At 42.6% G+C, this 18,129-nt stretch overlaps 1 long non-coding RNA gene across 2 annotated transcripts in view; it reads left to right on the plus strand.

Moving 5' to 3' along the window:
- Nucleotides 1-5,601: 5,601 nt before the first annotated feature.
- The window catches only part of LOC116859872, a 32,108-nt gene continuing 19,580 nt past the window's right edge, over nucleotides 5,602-18,129 (plus strand). Inside the window, exons 1-4 of one of the 2 annotated variants that reach the window (XR_004381224.1) lie at nucleotides 5,602-5,768; nucleotides 9,510-9,511; nucleotides 15,853-15,994; nucleotides 16,372-16,915. This is a non-coding gene — a long non-coding RNA (uncharacterized LOC116859872). Of the gene's footprint in view, nucleotides 5,769-9,509; nucleotides 9,512-15,852; nucleotides 15,995-16,371; nucleotides 16,916-18,129 lie in introns of those variants that run through there. The other variant, XR_004381225.1, reaches the window with a different exon arrangement.

Consider the following 18,129-nt stretch of genomic DNA (forward strand, 5'->3'; position numbering starts at 1 on the left):
GCCTCAGTCTCTGCCTCTGAAAAATGCGTACACACAATATTGCCTCCATCATAGGGTGGTTAGGAAAACTAAATGAAACAGTCCATATGAACACTGCAGGTAAAGCACAGTGCCTGGCACATGGGGGGGATACTCAACAAATGTTGGCTTTATTACTTCCTCAATTCTCCCATCGTCACTCAGTCCCAGCTATATTCTTACAGCATGGGAGCCCCTTGATTTTGGTGCCAGTATGAGGCAGGATCATCACTCCATACCCACTCCCCCAACATACACACACACACATACACACATGCTGCCTCGGACACCCTTTAGAGGCTAGATGACTCCAAGCCGAGGTGATCATGAATGGGGTGCTAAGGAAGCCCAGCACTCCTTTTTCTGCTCATAAGTGACTGTTTGAAGCTGGCATTTCTGGGGCGGTGGAGGAGTAGCTGGTCTCTTGCTGAATGGGCTCTCATGATAGGGTCTGTATCTCACATCCCCCTCACAGGGGTCCACAGTGCACTGTGACTTAGATCAGCTTTGTTTTCCAATTTCTTCAGTTGCCCACCTGCTGTCTAAGCTAATTTAATAGCCTCCATAGCACTGGGGAGCCGGATGTTCAGATGTTCACAGGAGTGGGGAGGATGCTCTGAGAAACCCAAGTGAGGAAAGTTAGCACTGGTACATCCATACATCCAGGCGTTAAATAAAATAAGCACATAGATTGCAAACCCTAGAGGTTCTTCCACTAACATCCAATTAGCAAACGTGTCCCTATAGGGAATATCTGCCTTTCCATGTCTTCTTATGAAGTGATCCATAACATTAGTGAGGGAATTCAAGCCCTTGCTCTCTGTGCCCTGGTGGTCAGAGTTCTGTGTTTTTGACTGGGAACTGGAGGGTATGAGGGATGAGTGTGGGTGTGTGTATGCATGCACATGTTCCTGTTGGGGGAGGATTGGTAACAGGGAGTTCTAATAAAAGATGCATTAAAAAATAGTAACTCTCCCCTCTAAGCACTCAGCAGTATCCCTTTCAGCAGTCCATGAAGATATTTACCCAGGACTCTGTCTCCCTGAATTTGAGGATATAGGACAAATGATGTGGAGGAACTTTAAATTGGCTGCTCTGGTCATGAAAAATCTGTCCTGCCAGTGACATGGATTCAGTTTTACTCCAATTGTCTCCACTGTGCAAATATGCATTAGACTTGGGCTCTACTTTATATTTCTCTGTGACTTTTCTAGAGTCCTTTAGTCACAGGCACATTAGGCTTGGTTTTCCCGTGTGGAATAGTGTGCCCATAGGTCCCCTCATCTTTGTTCTGACTAGAGGAACTTTAAACCTAGCTCTTCTACTCATTACCTCCCCTCCGAATCCATGGCCATGACCATTTCTCCCTCCTTGTGCGGCTACTTGCTTGCCTTGCTTGTTTGACTCTCTTCTGTGCATGCCTCATCTCGCATGTCAGACTGAGTTCCCAGGAGGGAAAGGCTGTGTCCTCACTCTTATTTCTCTCCCAACATCAGCACAGACCAGGACACTGAGAAGGTGTTCAGTGAATTTAGTGCATTGACCAGTTTCTCTTTCTCTTGTCCCAGTGCTTTTATTTCCAGAAAAGTCACTAAGATTTCTCTCCATTAGGGACCTGAAAACACATCTGTCAGTCTTGACATAGTACTCCATTCCAATATACTTCTGTGACCTACCCACCCACCCAGTTATCCCACTTAGAAATTAGGCCTCATCCTTGAGGTCTCCTGATGATTCAGAATAGCCTGGTTTGTGCTGTGATGACAAACCAAAATGGCCTAATCGGAATGATTTAGTTTTCATTTATACTATGTGTCCATCATGGATCAGCAAAGGTTGATATATATTTCCTATATCACTCCTAATTATGGCCATGGGATAGAATTAGTCACAGACCCCACCTAATTTCAAGGAGACTGGAGAATGTAGGAACAAGACAGAAGTTGAGTGACAATATTGTCTGCAATATTTCCCTCTGCCCCCAGCTCCCCACCTCTGATCTATCTTTCATCTCGATGCATATCCACTCTACCTTCCCCATTTCTAGAAAATTATGTCCATTTCTTCCCATCCCCAAAGACAATGCTTTTTTCAAGATACCTTCATTGCCTTCAGTGTTGACCCCAACCCTAAGGTCCTCTGCTCAGAGCAGACATAAGATTCTTAAAACACAAATCTAAAAAGAGACAGACTCTATACATAGAGAACAAAGTGGTGGTTACCAGAGGGGAGGTATATGGGAGATGAGTGAAATAGGTGGAGGGGATTAACAGTACACTTATCTTGATGAGCACTAAGTAATGTATAGAATTGTTGAATCCCTATATAGTACACCTGAAACTAATATAACACTGTATGTTGACTACACTGGAATTAAAATTAAACACACACACACAAGTCTAATGATGTCAACCTTCACTTACAACATTAAATAGAGCCCTTTACCTACAGGATACCCATTCAGCACAACCCATGGGCCCATCCCACAGTTGCTCTGTCTACCTATTCAGGCTTATCTCCTCACACCATGCAAGGTCAAGACCAGGCTGAAATCCAGCCCAACCCATGTGCTAAACCTTGATCTCTGGTGATGGGCTGTATCTCCTTGGCAGAAAAGGTGTCTCTTTTTCCCTGTGCATCTATTTCTAATTCAAACAGATGTAATGTATGCTGACAAGCTGCATTTGCCCAGAGAGCAGCACATGGCTCTGTCCTACACGAAGGAATTGGCTTACAACATAAACTACTAACAGTTCCCCAAATTCAGCACCCCATTTATTACCTCCAAGCATTGACACAAACTAGCACTCTGCCAGGAATGACCACCCAGCCCACTACACTCCATACTGCTGGCCTCGTGTGATCTTTATCCTTGAGGACCCTTCTGACATGACTTCAGATATTCCCAGTCAGAGGTAATCATTTCCTTGGTTTTAATTTGGATTCCTCTAAAAACAAGTCCCAAGACAATGATTCAGCCCTGGTGGTTTAAGTGGATCCCAACAAGCATAAATAAAGAATGGTGAGAGTGAGATAGGTTAAATGAGTAAGTTATTACCATGGACAACTGTGGCTTATTCCCATGGAGAAACCTCTGAGGAGCCATGAAGAATATGATTACCAAATAACATGGAAGCCAGAGTATTTACCCACTGACTCCTGTTCCTCATGGCCTAAGGTGTGTCTTTGAGAGCATTAAATCTCTTGCATATCTTGGATCTCCTGAATGCACTGAGCAAGCTCCATGTTACTGGAAAAAGGCATCAGGCAGAGAGTCAGGCATCCGAGGCGGCTCTTGGCTTGGTCTTTGGGGTTCTCAGCCCCACACTCTGAGGCATTCTTTTCCACCAGAAACAGCTTGAGTAGCTTTCTTGGAGGACTTCCAGCCTTCTTCCTTCTTGCTTCCAGTTTAAAGAGCCCTCTTCTCATTTCGAATTATCTCTATTCATTTCAAGTTAATACATTTCTTTTTAAAAATATATGTTTCTTGGGGCACCTGGCTGGCTCAGTCAGTAGAGCAAGCAACTCTTGATCTTGTAGTTGTGAGTTCAAGCCCCACATTGGTCATAGAGCCTACTTTAGAAATAAATAAATGAAAAAAAAATTTTAAATATGTTCCTTATGTGTCAAATGATATTCCACTCTATTGAACAAATTCCATATTCAAATTTCTTTCTATAATAAACCCTTTTCTGCCCTGTAACAAGCTGCTATAGGATAAAGCTCATAAAAATATTAGAAGCTGTCTCCAGCCAAGAACACATAAAAGGGATACCATTAACATCTATGAGACTATAAGACACACTTTAAGTGCTTCTTTTAAAAAAAGAAAAAAAGATTTTATTTCTTTTACAGTTGAGAGAGAGGGCCAACTCACAAGCAGACGGAACAGCAGGAAGAGGGAGAGGGAGAAAGAAGCAGGCTCCCCTTTAAGCAGGAAGCCCAACACAGGACCCTGGGATCATGACCAGAGCTGAAGGCAAAGGCTTAACCAACTCGACCACCCAGGTGCCCCCACCTTTAAGTACTTCTAAGTTCTTAACATCAGGTTTTAGAATCACACCCTTGACTGTATTGTTAACCTAAGACAATGTTTTACTGCCCTAAGTTTGTTCCTTTCCCTAAGACCATTTCTTACTTTGAGGTCCTTCTGCAGACTTGGTTAGATCCTCTCTATTTCTTCTAAATTCTGCTGAAAAAATGTAACAATTCCCTCTTTACCTTATCATACACTGCTAAAAGAAGCCAGTTGGCAAATTCAGTATTCTTCCTGGATCTCCTTAACCAAATCTACTATTTCATTAGATATATTTTGTGTTTTCCAATTACTGCAAACACCATTGCCAACTTCTCACCAGTACACACCATGGGTTGTTTTTTCTCTATTCCCCAATATCCACTTCCTGACTGTCCTTCAAACTTTCTCCTTGAGACACTTTGAGCTTCTGACAGTCCCAAAATCAATGTCACACAAATGATGTGGAATAAGAGCTTGACATTACAGATTAGACCTTAAGCAACTGTGGGAGAAACCAGTGAATTACATGTTCAGAAGGGGATAGGAGGATCAGAGAAAATCACTCACAGGGACTGCAAGAATCTGGTGGAGAAGTCAATGGAAGGCTGTATATCTGGGGGTCTGGAGTTCCTGTAGGTCAGCAGGGCCAGCAGGCTGAAAAGCTGGACATGAAATGGGGAGAGACAGGAAAACTTGCAACCCATACGGACAAACCTGAACCCATAAGACAAACTAAACCCCCCTGTGTCTTTCATCACCTCTCCTCAAAGACATGTTTCCCTTACCACAAAGATGTGCATATATCTGGTTCAGGAGACTAAAAGACAAGATTCTGCAAGTGCCAGATCTGAGGCTCAGCTGCTGTCCCACGCCAGTGAGGCAAGCAAGAGATCATGACGGCACACACCACCCCAGAGCACACCTGCTGCTGTTCAGTCCTGCCTTCCAAATCTCATGCAAATTTCTCTTGTCCTCAGCCCTAACCCACAACCCACAACCCATAACCATGCCAGGAAGGAAACTGAGAACCACAGATACAGCTCAGCTAAGTCAACAAAGTATAAAAGCATCACAGAGGCTCTTAGCACATGGGTCCTGTCTTAAAGAAAACACTTGATAAATGTTAAATATTTACTCGTATTCTTACTACCTAGCCCAAAGTTCAACACATAGCAGGTGTTCCAATGATGTTTGTTCAACAGAAACTTGATTTAAATACCAAATTGATAGCTACTCCTATAAAACATGTCTTTCTTTCAGTAAAGAGATAAAAATCTTCAGCACCAACCTAATATTTTATTAACTTCCCTCTTCGTGGGACAGTTTATTGTTTAAAACTAAAACCATCTGCATACTACTTACTCCCCCAAACAGCAGCATTAAAATTCATTAAAACTTAGCAGTGAGAAGGATGACCTCATGGTGTTACCATTTTCAATGGGGACTGAATGAGAGGGCAGGATCCATGCTTGAACACTTTCTCTTCATTAGCACTTCTGTTCCTGCATTCAGCTCTGAACCGCACCTCTCTGGCCCTACTCAGACAAGGGGAACAGAGTGATGAGGTGATAATGAGGAGAAAATGTCCCACCCTGTTCTGGGCCTGGCTAGTTCAAAGCAGGACCACAGGGACAAGACTGTACCTGGCTGTTTTAAGAGCTTTCTTCATTTGGGAAGCAGCATGATGAAAATTCATCATCATAATGGAGAGGAGGCTGCGGCAGCAGTGAAGGTAGGTAAGAGTGTAGATAACAATGTGCTAACCTAGGCTCACTGGATAAACTCAGATTCTTGCTAAGATAGGTCCTTTGGAAAATCCTAGCATTCTCTCTGCTGCTCAACAACATTGAGTACATGACTGTATTGGAAGGAAGGAAGGAAGGAAGGAAGGAAGGAAGGAAGGAAGGAAGGAAGGAAGGAAAGGGAGGAGGGGACAGAGGAAGGGAGGGAGTAAAGGAATGAATGGAGGAAGGATGGAAGGAAGGGAGCAAGAGAAGAAAGGAAGGGAAGGAGGGAAGGAAGGAAAGAGGAAGGAAAGAAAGAACACAGAAGGAAAAGGCTTTCTCCAGGACACAACAAGTGAAAAGAGATCTTTTCATACCCTAAGCCACAAAAAGGCCCCAGTCTCATGTGACTTATTTAAACTCTGTTCTAAACCATGTTTTTTGCTGTTGTTGTTGTTGTTGTTTGACTGATTATTTTTTTATGAGAAACTTCACAATTGTTCTTTGGACAGCACTGATTCTCCAAGGAATGTAGAATGTCTACAATATGCAAGTGTCTCCCTAGACTGCCAGACCTAGGCTTGAGAGAAAAGCAACACATGAAAAAACACTTGCTCTTTCCAAGGTGGCTCCCCCTAACAATCCACGGGTTCTGCTAGTGCAAAGGAGGAGAGAACAAAATTTCGGTATGGGAATAGCAGTCTGCTGTAGCCCTGAGAAACATTTTCAGAAAAACTCCCTCTTGTCTTTCAGATGGAAGAGATCCCCCTCCACCTATAGTGCCTCTAGGCCAGTTTGATTCCATTCTCTATCCCTCCTGCCCCCCATATTTACTTCCCTTTCCTACTAGTCTCCTTCTCTCTTCCCACTGATTTCTAGCCCCATCTGCCCCTCTGTCTCCAAGGTGTTTCTATCTTATTTGGTCTCTGAGCAATCAAAACATTATCATGATCCAATTTTTAGACAAAGAAACTAGGCCCAGAAAAGATAGATGACTTACCCAAAGTCAATCTTTTAACTTGCAACAGAAGCAAGACTAGAAAAACCAGGACTTTAGACTTTAGATTCTTCAGACTCTTCTTCTAACTCTTCTGAAAGGACCCTTACCCACTAATGAGTCTGTATGTGAGGGTGCATGTTAAAGGAAGGACAAAGCTTTTCACTTACCCACAGTTTAGCATTGAACATGCTTTGAACATATTCTTCCAACAACATAAGTGCATGTGTCTCTAGGTTATAAGTTAAACTGCTGAAGAGCTGTGTTCCTATGGATGGTCCACAGCACACCCCAATCCTGAAGCTCTAGCAGAGTTCCCATGTATCTCTAAAGGGAGCTATTTTTTTTTCTGTTTTGACAGATAATGTGTCTATTGTGAGCAGTTCACTAATTAATTTTTTCATTGACTTTTGGCATCTACCATATCCAAGATTCAATGTCAGTTATACAGAAGAAACAAAATGGATGCTGAGATATGGTCTGGTCTTTGAGTCTACAATATACTTAGGAAGACGTCTGAGTAGACATACATTCATTAGGCCAAGTCATAATAGAAAGGATGCTCTCAATGCAGAGAAGATTTCAGATGATAAAGCAGTATTTCTGCAGTGAGTCATTAGTAAAGTCTTCATTGAAGAAATGTAATCTGAATAGAGTCCTGAATGATGAGCAAGATTCTGGTAGACAGAAATGTAAGATCCCTGCAAGCAGAGAGAATAGTATAAGTAGTGGCCAGAGTTAAAAAAAAAAAAAATCAAAGAGAAGAGCAAACATTGCAAATTGGTAGTGGTGTTAGAATATTGGAAATACAGTAGAAAAGTAGAACCAGAAAGTGAAAAACCTTCAATACGAGAGTCTGAGGTCTCGCATTTTTCCCATAGACAATAGTAAGTCATTAAAGGTTCCTGAATAGTGTGAAGGAACTATCAGAGCAAGGTAAAAGCCACTATCTAGGATCCTGGGCATGAAACTTTCTACCTCACGTACTCAGAAACCTGGAACTCATCAGTGTACCAGAGTGAGCTAGAATTAGGAAAACCAGAATGCCCTTTATAACTTACAGTAAAAAAAAGAAATGTCTACCCAAGTAAATCAAGATTTTCAGGTGCAAACAAACAACAGAACTAACTCTAGCTAGTTAAAATAAAAAGTCAAATGGTTACAGGTATTGTGAAATTCACAAAATTTTGAGAAACTCAGAACCAGTGAATCAAGCTCAGAGACTCTAGAGCCAAGACCATAACCTAAACGTCATACCCTGTGGGCAGTGTGGATGCAGCAGCCAAGTTCACTCAGTACACACAGAGAAGTGGGCACTGAGCATGGCACGCCAACCACAGAATTTTACTGCTAGGAGCTTTGCTGCTGTTACTACTCCTAAAAAGCCCAATTACCTCCTGCCATTCTATCTAGAAAAGTATATTCTGAATGTGATCTTCCTTTTATGTGGCCCCTTTCCTGGTGGAACTTGATTGAATGTGGCTTAGGACACAAGTATGGCTTGGAATGCAAATTTCCTACCTCTGATGAAGTTTTAGAGTATCAGTGAGGTTCGGTGCGGTAGAGTCTGGAGGCACTGAACAAGAAAGAATTCTTGAGACATCTTTTTTTGTTTGTTTTTTTTAATTTAATTTAATTTTTTTTATTTTTATAAACATATAATATATTTTTATCCCAGGGGTACAGGTCTGTGAATCACCAGGTTTACACACTTCACAGCACTCACCATAGCACATACCATCCCCAATGTACATAACGCCACCCACCTTCTCCCAACCCCCCTCCCCCCAGCAACCCTCAGTTTGTTTTGTGAGATTAAGAGTCACTTATGGTTTGTCTCCCTCCCAATCCCATCTTGTTTCATTTACTCTTCTCCTACCCCATTAACCCCCCATGCTGCATATCCACTTCCTGTGTCAGGGAGATCATATGATAGTTGTCTTTCTCTGATTAACTTATTTCGCTAAGCATAATACCCTCTATTTCCATCCACATCGTTGCAAATGGCAAGATTTCATTTCGTTTGATGGTTGCATAATATTCCATTGTGTATATAGACCACATCTTCTTTATCCATTCATCTGTTGATGGGCATCTAGGTTCTTTCCATAGTTTGCCTATTGTAGACATTGCTACTATAAACATTCGGGTGCACGTGCCCCTTCGGATCACTACGTTTGTATCTTTAGGGTAAATACCCAGTAGTGCAATTGCTGGGTCATAAGGTAGTTCTTTTTTCAACATTTTGAGGAACCTCCATGCTGTTTTCCAGAGTGGTTGTACCAGCTTGCATTCCCACCAACAGTGTAGGAAGGTTCCCCTTTCTCCACATCCTCGCCAGCATCTGTCATTTCCGGACTTGTTAATTTTAGCCATTCTGACTGGTGTGAGGTGGTATCTCATTGTGGTTTTGATTTGTATTTCCCTGATGCCCAGGGATGTGGAGCACTTTTTCATGTGTCAGTTGGCCATCTGGATGTCTTCTTTGCAGAAATGTCTGTTCATGTCTTCTGCTCATTTCTTGATTGGATTATTTGTTCTTTGGGTGTTGAGTTTGCTAAGTTCTTTATAGATTTTGGACACTAGCCCTTTATCTGATATGTCATTTGCAAATATCTTCTCCCATTCTGTCAGTTGTCTTTTGATTTTGTAAACTGTTTCCTTTGTTGTGCTAAAGCTTTTGATCTTGATAAAATCCCAATAGTTCATTTTTGCCCTTGCTTCTCTTACCTTTGGCGATGAGCCTAGGAAGATGTTGCTGTGGCTGAGGTCAAAGAGGTTGCTGCCTGGCTTGTCCTCAAGGATTTTGATGGATTCCTTTCTCACATTGAGGTCCTTCATCCATTTTGAGTCTATTTTCGTGTGTGGTGTAAGGAAATGGTCCAATTTCATTTTTCTGCATGTGGCTGTCCAATTTTCCCAACACCATTTGTTGAAGAGACTGTCTTTTTTCCATTGGACATTCTTTCCTGCTTTGTCAAAGATTAGTTGACCATAGAGTTGAGGGTCTATTTCTGGGCTCTCTATTCTGTTCCATTGATCTATGTGTCTGTTTTTGAGCGAGTACCATGCTGTCTTGATGATGACAGCTTTATAATAGAGCTTGAAGTCCGGAATTGTGATGCCACCAACTTTGGCTTTCTTTTTCCATATTCCTTTGGCTATTCGAGGTCTTTTCTGGTTCCATATAAATTTTAGGATTATTTGTTCCACTTCTTTGAAAAAAAAAAAAATGGGTGGGATTTTGACAGGGATTGCATTAAATGTGTAGAATGCTTTAGGTAGCATCGACATTTTTGCAATATCTGTTCTTCCAATCCATGAGCATGGAACATTTTTCCATTTCTTTGTGTCTTCCTCAATTTCTTTCATGAGTACTTTATAGTTAACTGAGTATAGATTCTTAGCCTCTTTGGTTAGGTTTATTCCTAGGTATCTTATAGTTTTGGGTGCAATTGTAAATAGGATTGACTCCTTTATTTCTCTTTCTTCTGTCTAGTTGTTGGTGTAGAGAAATGCAACTGATTTCTGTGCATTGATTTTATATCCTGACACTTTACTGAATTCCTGTACAAGTTCTAGCAGTTTTGGAGTGGAGTCTTTTGTGTTTTCCACATATAGTATCATATCATCTGCGAAGAGTGATAGTTTGACTTCTTCTTTCCCGATTTGGATGCCTTTAATTTCCTTTTGTTGTCTGATTGCTGAGGCTAGGACTTCTAGTACTATGTTGAATAGCAGTGGTGATAATGGACATCACTGCCATGTTCCTGAACTTAGCATAAAAGCTTTCAGTTTTTCTCCATTGAGAATATTTGCGGTGGGTTTTTCATAGATGGCTTTGATAATATTGAGGTATGTGCCCTCTATCCCTACACTTTGAAGAGTTTTGATCAGGAAGGGATGCTGTACTTTGTCAAATGCTTTTTCAGCATCTATGGAGAGTATCATATGGTTCTTGTTCTTTCTTTTATTAATGTGTTGTATCACATTGATTGATTTGCGGATGTTGAACCAAACTGGCAGCCCTGGAATAAATCCCACTTGGTCGTGGTGAATAATCTGTTCCTTTCTGATTTACTACTTTTAGGGTCTCTCTTTGCTTAGAGGACCCTTTTCAATATTTCCTGTAGAGCTGGTTTGGTGTTTGCAAATTCTTTCAGATTTTGTTTGTCCTGGAAGCTTTTAATCTCTCCTTCTATTTTCAATGATAGCCTAGCTGGATATAGTATTCTTGGCTGCATGTTTTTCTCGTTTAGTGCTCTGAATATATCATGCCAGCTCTTTCTGGCCTGCCAGGTCTCTGTGGATAAGTCTGCTGCCAGTCTAATATTTCTACCATTGTATGTTCCAGACTTCTTTTCCCGGGCTGCTTTCAGGATTTTCTCTTTGTCACTAAGACTTGTTAATTTTACTATTAGGTGACAGGGTGTGGACCTATTCTTATTGATTTTGAGGGGGGTTCTCTGCACTTCCTGGATTTTGATGCTTGTTCCCTTTGCCATATTGGGGAACTTCTCTCCAATTATTCTCTCCAATATACCTTCTGCTCCCCTCTCTCTTTCTTCTTCTTCTGGAATCCCAATTATTCTGATGTTGTTTTGTCTTATGGTGCCACTTATCTCTTGAATTCTGCCCTCATGGTCCAGTAGCTGTCCCTCTTTTGCTCAGCTTCTTTATTCTCTGTCATTTGGTCTTCTATATCACTAATTCTTTCTTCTGCCTCATTTATCCTAGCAGTCAGAGCCTCCATTTTTTATTGCACCTCATTAATAGCTTTTTTTATTTCAACTTGGTTAGATTTTAGTTCTTTTATTTCTCCAGAAAGGGCTTTTATATCTCCCGAGAGGGTTTCTCTAATATCTTCCATGCCTTTTTTGAGACCAGCTAGAACCTTGAGAATCATCATTCTGAACTCTAGATCTGACATATTACCAATGTCCATATTGATTAGGTCCCTAGCCTTCGGTACTGCCTCTTGTTCTTTTTTTTTTTTTTTTTTTGTGGTGAATTTTTCCGTCTTGTCATTTTGTCCAGATAAGTATATATAAAGGAGCAAGTAAAATACTAAAAGGGTGGCAAAGACCCCAGAAAAATATGCTTTAACCAAATCAGAAGAGATCACAAATAGTGAGGGGGGAGAAAGGGGATAAAAAGAGGTTCAGAAAGAAAAAAAAAAAAGAAAGAAACAATTAAAAAAAGAAAACGAATAAAGAAAAAATATAAAAAAATATACTTATATATATTAGATAAACTAGTTAAAAAACGTTAAAAAGAAAAGAAAAGTGTAAAAGTTAAAAAAATTTAGCAGAAGAAGAGAGGAAAAAAAATTGAAAAAGAAAAAAAAATTGAATTAACTGCAACACTAAAGAATCATGGGGAGAAAGCCATGAGTTCCGTGCTTTGCTTTCTCCTCCTCTGGAATTCCGCTGCTCTCCTTGGTATTGAAACTGCACTCCTTGGTAGGTGAACTTGGTCCTGGCTGGATTTCTTGATCTTCTGGGGGAGGGGCCTGTTGGAGTGATTCTCGAGTGTCTTTGCCCCCGGCGGAATTGTACCGCCCTTACCAGGGGCCGGGCTGAGTAATCCAATCAGGTTTGCTTTCGGGAGCTTTTGTTCCCTGAGCGCTTTCCATAGAGTTCTGGAGGACAGGAATGAAGATGGCGGCTTCCCCGTCTCCGGCCTGGAGGAGCTGAGAGCTGGGGGCCCCACTCCTCAGTGTGCCCTCAGAGAACAGCGCCCATTTACTCCCATCTCCCTGGCCTCTGGCCGCACTCTGGGCTCACCGAGCCTGTGACCGGTTCAAGGTAACCCCAAGTTTAGAGCTCACTCCTCGGCTCTGTCTCTGTAGCCGGCTTTCCTGTTCTAATACCTGCAAGCTCTGCAACACTCAGACACCCCCGATCCTTCTGTGACCCTGCGGGACCTGAGGCCATGCTGACCCCGCGTGGGTTTCACCCCGGTTTAGCCTCTGGAGCGATGTCCCTCAGCGGAACAGACTTTTAAAAGTCCTGATTTTGTGCTCCGTTGCTCCGCCACTTGCCAGGAGCTGGCCCCCCCCCCCCCCCCCCGCAGTCTATCTTCCCGTCACTTTGGATTCACTTCTCCGCCAGTCCTACCTTTCAGAAAGTGGTCGATTTTCTGTTTCTAGAATTGCTGTTCTTCTTCTCTTTGATCTCCCGTTGTATTTGTAGGTGTTTGCAATGTTTAGATAAGCTATCTAGCTGATCTCCTGCTACCTGAAGTAGTCTCAGCCTGCTCCTTCTCAGCCATCTTGACTCCGCCCCTTGAGACATCTTTTGTGCAAAATAGTAGCTTATTAAAGCAGGGGGACAGGACCCATGGGCAGAAAGAACTTCTGCCCCTGGGTTGTGAGGGGTGGCAGGTATGATGGGGTTGGGGGAGTTAAGGAAAAAGGGAGGTTTCAATAGAACTTTCATATGCTAAAGAGGACCTATAAGATACCAGATGCCTTGAGGCCTTGTCATTGTCAAGGTTTTTCCCTTCAGCAAGGTATTAACATTAAGATACTTGGGAGATTCCTAAAGAATGTCACGTATGTCCCACCCAGGAGTGCAGTGGGGGAAGGTTGCAGGGTGTCAGCTTTTGCTTTGTCTTCAGCCAGCCTTTTGTTCTCTCATCACCTCTACTGTTGGAAGGAGCAAATCTTAATGAGAAAAATCACCAAAATGTAAGAAGGGGAAGTCCAAAAGATGTAGGATGGCATTGATTATGACGATTATCCTCTGTACAGCATGATCTGGAAATAGGTTTATCTTGTCATACCACCAGAAACTTCTTGTTCGGGGCCCCTGGGTGGCTCAGTCTTTAAGTGTCTGTCTTTGGCTTAGGTCTTGATCCCAGTATCCTGTGATGGAGTCCCGTATCCAGCTTCCCCTGCTCTGTGGGGAGCCTGCTTCCCCCTCTCCCTCTGCCTGCCACTCCCTTTGCTTGGGCTCTCTCTGTGTCAAATAAATAAAATCTTTTAAAAAAGAAAGAAAGTTTTTGTTCAACATGAAGTTAGAGAAAAGGAACTCTTATGTATGACTTGAATTTTTTCCTTGCTCTACTAACCTGTTGAATTCAGTGCCACAATTCATTCATCCAATAATGAACATTCACTCATTTGGTTTGCCCCATACCACATGATCTCCCCAGAGCTCTAAGGAGGGACACTACCATCCTCCCTTTGTCAGCCTTCTTTAGGGACTTTAGCTTTTCTTCCTTTTTCTTCTCTTCCTAGTCTACCTCCCAGGTCATGTCTGTTCTTTTATTTGCAATCCACAGAGCTAGTATAATCTTTCTGAACTTGGCCTGAAGAGAAGAAAAAACATTTTTCCTATTAGCATATATATCTCTAGGGCAAAGAACTTGAAATCACCTTCTACATGCCAGAGTGAGTCCAGCTTTGACTTCTCTCCCAAAGCACCAGTAATAACCCTGACTCCCTGTAAAAGCTATAACTTTAATAAAAAACAGGTCACACATCAGACACCAGTATTGCCAGAACATGCAAACACACATGTACTCTCTGTCACTGATAACTCATAAAAGAAAATGAAATTTCCAACAGTGTCCCTTCCCACCAGTTTCCCCCAAGGAATTCCCGGGGGAGAGGGGAAGGAGAGGGTTCTTAAATGCCCTCAACCTTCCCAACACAATGCACAATGTCATGGGTATAATTCTGATCCCTGGAGAGTAACTGGGACACACAATCTTTGTGTCTTTACTGAAACACAGTTGAAGGATAGGTGATGAGGCAGTAGAAAAGGTACATATTTGTAGTCCTGCTTTTGTCTTTACTGAGTGTATGACATAAGGTCTCTTCCTGCTCAGTTTCAGTTTCCTCCTCTATAAAATGGGCACGAGATCCCTAGCTCACAGAGTTGTTCTGAGACATAAATAAAGAGATCTAAGCAAATGGTATCTCGTACTATCCTTGCTGTTGCTAATGTTTTACCACCATCCCCTTTATTAATGAACCAAAGGATCCTATTAGCTCAGAGTTGAAAACAGAGAGATCCTTATGCCCATCCTGTGGGTTCATCTCTGATAGAAAAGCCACTTCCTTGTCATTTGGGTAATGGAAGCATTCAAATTCTATTGAACATAATGACTAGCCTGCAAGTGGATAGGTGACAACTCACAGAGGAAAAGGCAAGCACTCTTAGGAGCCCTGTGTGCAGGCTTGACCCCTTCTCACCCTTCCTCACTCACACTCATTGCCTCCCCCAGCCTCTCCTTACCCAGAGACTTGCTTTCTCATTATGAGCTGTCTGGAAGTGGAGGGGACTCTCCCTCACTCTCTGCAGAAAACAGTGACTGTACTTATGCATTACCCCCACAGAAAGTGAAACTGCATGGCTGGGAGAATCCCATCATCACCCCCTAATGAGAGAGATTGTTTGCAGGCAGATGAAATTAAATTGTAAGCTCTATTGACTTCAACAACAGGTGCCATTTGGGCAAACCCAAAGGGGGCCATTGAACTGTCAAAAAGATTTAACTCTTCCTGACACCACAGCATTGGGTAATAGCCTCCCTCCAGTTCTGCTGCCAGAAACATCACCACTGGAGATCCATTCCACTGTGTTCTTGCCCTGAAATCCTTTTAAAAATGTTAATCCTCAGGGAGAGGAAACAGACAAGTCAATCATGCTAAGGTGGCTGTGTAGAACCTGAGTCCCGATCCTAGCTAAGTTCCTTGGCCAAGTTTCTTCTCTGGAAAATGAGGAATGCTGAGAATTGTAGCCATATCTAAGTCTTTGGGGAAGATTAAATGAGAAGTTATAGGGAAGATACTTAGCACAGGACCTAGTGCAATGTGAGTGTTGCACAATTCATTCATTATATAAGGAATTTCTTGAGCTTCCTCTCTCACGAACACTCTTGTGCTTAGAAAAATGCAGACCCATGAAACTCGCCCAGAAGATGCCACAGCAGGAGGTCGGGCTGGGCCTGTGATTGCAGGCCTTTAACAACCCTCAGCCTAGTTTATAGTCAGACCATCCTCCTCAGAATCCACTCCACCCCCACCACAGGGCCAATCCTAGGGTCTGGCTGATAGAGGTTACATCCCCCCTCTCTCCCCACAGGAAGAGCCTGAGGAGGACGCTGAGTGGCTAAAGGAGTGAACACTAAAGAAGGTCAGGGAAAGGAGTGATAAACCTTCTCCAAGTGGAAATGAGCGATTTGTAATTTGCCTCCTCCAGGCTGAGGCCTTGCTTAAGGAGATGGGTGAGTAGGGATTGAGAGTTAACTTGGGGGAAGAACTGAGAGAACAAATAACAGTCTATACAAAAGAAAGCAATTTTAGAAAACCATTGTGCGAATCCCAGACACCAGCCACAGGCCCTGAAATTCCAGTTTAAAGCAATTCAGTTCCTGTTCCATTCAGCAGGCAATGAATTGCAGGCATTTGCACTTCTGTGGTACCTTTCAAAGCCCTTTTCAAACACAAATCTGTTCAGTTTCATAACCTCTCTGAGAGATTTGGCAAAAGGATAGTGGGGATCACTTCCCTCCCTACCTCAAGGGTAGCCTTTTGGGTGGTGGGAGACAGGAGGTAGGAGGCAAAGGCAGTTTAACAGTCACTTAACCAGGCATCTTGACAGCTCACAGGAGAAGGAGCCACGTGGGATCAGACATTTCTGGGACACCATCTGAGGCACGGAATTACAGAATTACCTGGATATCCACCTCTTCCTCTTCGGCTTTTGCATCTTCTCTGTGTATCCTAAACAGTGTCTGGTGATTTGGCAGACACTGAGAGTTCCTACCCAATGTCATCCTCACTTCCTCCTTGTAACCAAACCCCAAGTTTTTTCTGGGGTGACATAGCCCAAGGGGGTAGACTATGATTCATTTAAGCCAAATTAACAATCCTCTTCCCATTTTTCTCAGCTTTCCTTGCCGCTGTGAAAGACTGTGTAACTTAGGTTTGGCCAGTGAGATGTAAGGGGAAATACTGCTGAGGTTGTGTTTGTCAGAATTTGCTATGCTGCAGTAACAAATTACCCCATCTCAGTGACTTAACACAACAAAACTTTATTCTTCTTTCACATTATAATTGCAATGCAATCAGTGGGGACACTACTCCACACTCACCAGGGAGCCCAGGCTTATGAAGTCTTTGGCATGTTAGAATGGAACAATCTAAATCTGGGGTCTCTAAAGTCCCCGTGAAAGAGACAGAAAAGGTTGGATTTAAGAATATTGGGTCTGGGTGGCTCACTGAGCCTGGGTGGCTCAGTGGGTTAAGGTCTCTGCCTTCAGCTCAGGTCATGATCCCAGGGTCCTGGGATCGAGCCCCACATCAGGCTCTCTGCTCAACGGGGAACCTGCTTCTGCCTCTCTCTCTGCCTGCCTCTCTGCCTACTTGCGATCTCTGTCTGTCAAATAAATAGAATAGAATAGAATAGAATAGAATACTGGGTCTCAACTTCCTATACTTAGTAATGACATATGTCACTTTCACAGTCACACAGAGTCATGTCATGGTCATGGGACACTAATCTAACAGGCTTGAAAGTGCAGGATTACACATAGAATGGTGAGTGACACTGCCACAAAGGTGACCTCATGACAAAGATGATGTCTCCTGCTACTTCACAAACCCTCTTTTTATGCCATTCTTATAGGAAGCCCACCTTACAGATGGTGATCATTTGAAGCTAAAAGTGCCTAACCAAGCTAGTTTTCTGTCAGCATAGCACCTATACATCTACAGAGTATCCTACAGTTGTGCTGGTAATACTGGGAATCATAACAAAAATGGCACTGTGGGAAATGAGCTAGTCATTTCTTTACTCAACAAGAAAGGCACATCATTTCCATGCCTGACTCTGTGCTAGGCGCTGGAGGCTCAGAGTAAATAAAACGGGGTCTTTTCTTCCTTGAAAGTATCATGGGATTATGGAGAAACCAGGAAGGACTTGCAAAAATCAGCCTGCTGATGTTACGCATTCTAAGCAAACACCGAAAATTAATTCCATTCACAGCACAACTCCAGACCAGAGACCTGCTCAATAAGAATTTGTGGGAAGGGGGCAGGGGATGGAATTAATGGCCACTTTAATGGCAACTTTAGAGGCTATTTCAAGGAATTAAAGTCTTTGACAAAAAGGGACAATCAAAGAGAAAAAATACTGGCATTTTGGTCATCATCAAATACCCAGTTATCTGGAATCATAAAACAGAGAAAACCTGCTTTGAATACTTGTTGCCAAGTTCACCTCCTTCATGGGAGCACTTAAAAGGCCCCCTGTGGAGCCATACCCTCTTTCAGTTCCTACAGATGCCCTCCTTGTGGGCCCTGCCAATCATCTCAGTCACCAATGTGTCTTCCTTAATCTGAGCTGTAACTTGATATG

The sequence above is a fragment of the Lontra canadensis genome, unplaced genomic scaffold (genome assembly GCF_010015895.1).
Source record: "Lontra canadensis isolate GAN:19392208 unplaced genomic scaffold, GSC_riverotter_1.0 scaffold165, whole genome shotgun sequence".
Classification (NCBI taxonomy): Eukaryota; Metazoa; Chordata; class Mammalia; order Carnivora; family Mustelidae; genus Lontra; species Lontra canadensis.